This window comes from Morone saxatilis, unplaced genomic scaffold (genome assembly GCF_004916995.1).
Source record: "Morone saxatilis isolate NCDOM2014 unplaced genomic scaffold, NCSU_SB_2.0 Contig19, whole genome shotgun sequence".
In the NCBI taxonomy this organism is placed as follows: Eukaryota; Metazoa; Chordata; class Actinopteri; family Moronidae; genus Morone; species Morone saxatilis.
Window position 1 is genome coordinate 23,059,873 of NW_023339751.1, and position 208 is coordinate 23,060,080.

Sequence of the window (208 nt, forward strand, 5' to 3'; positions counted from 1 at the left end):
CCAACGATTTCCCCACACCTATCCCAGTGTTAATTACAGCCACAGGTACCGTTATTGCCAAGCTCCTTTGTTCTCTCGTGTTTTAAGTTGGGTCAGAATGCTTGTGAGCTCTGCTTTACCAAGTCTATGTGCTGTGTGACAGGTACTGGAAGTCATGGAACAGTTTCAAAAGGGTTTTTACTCACCTTTTTTTTTTTTACCAACTTTT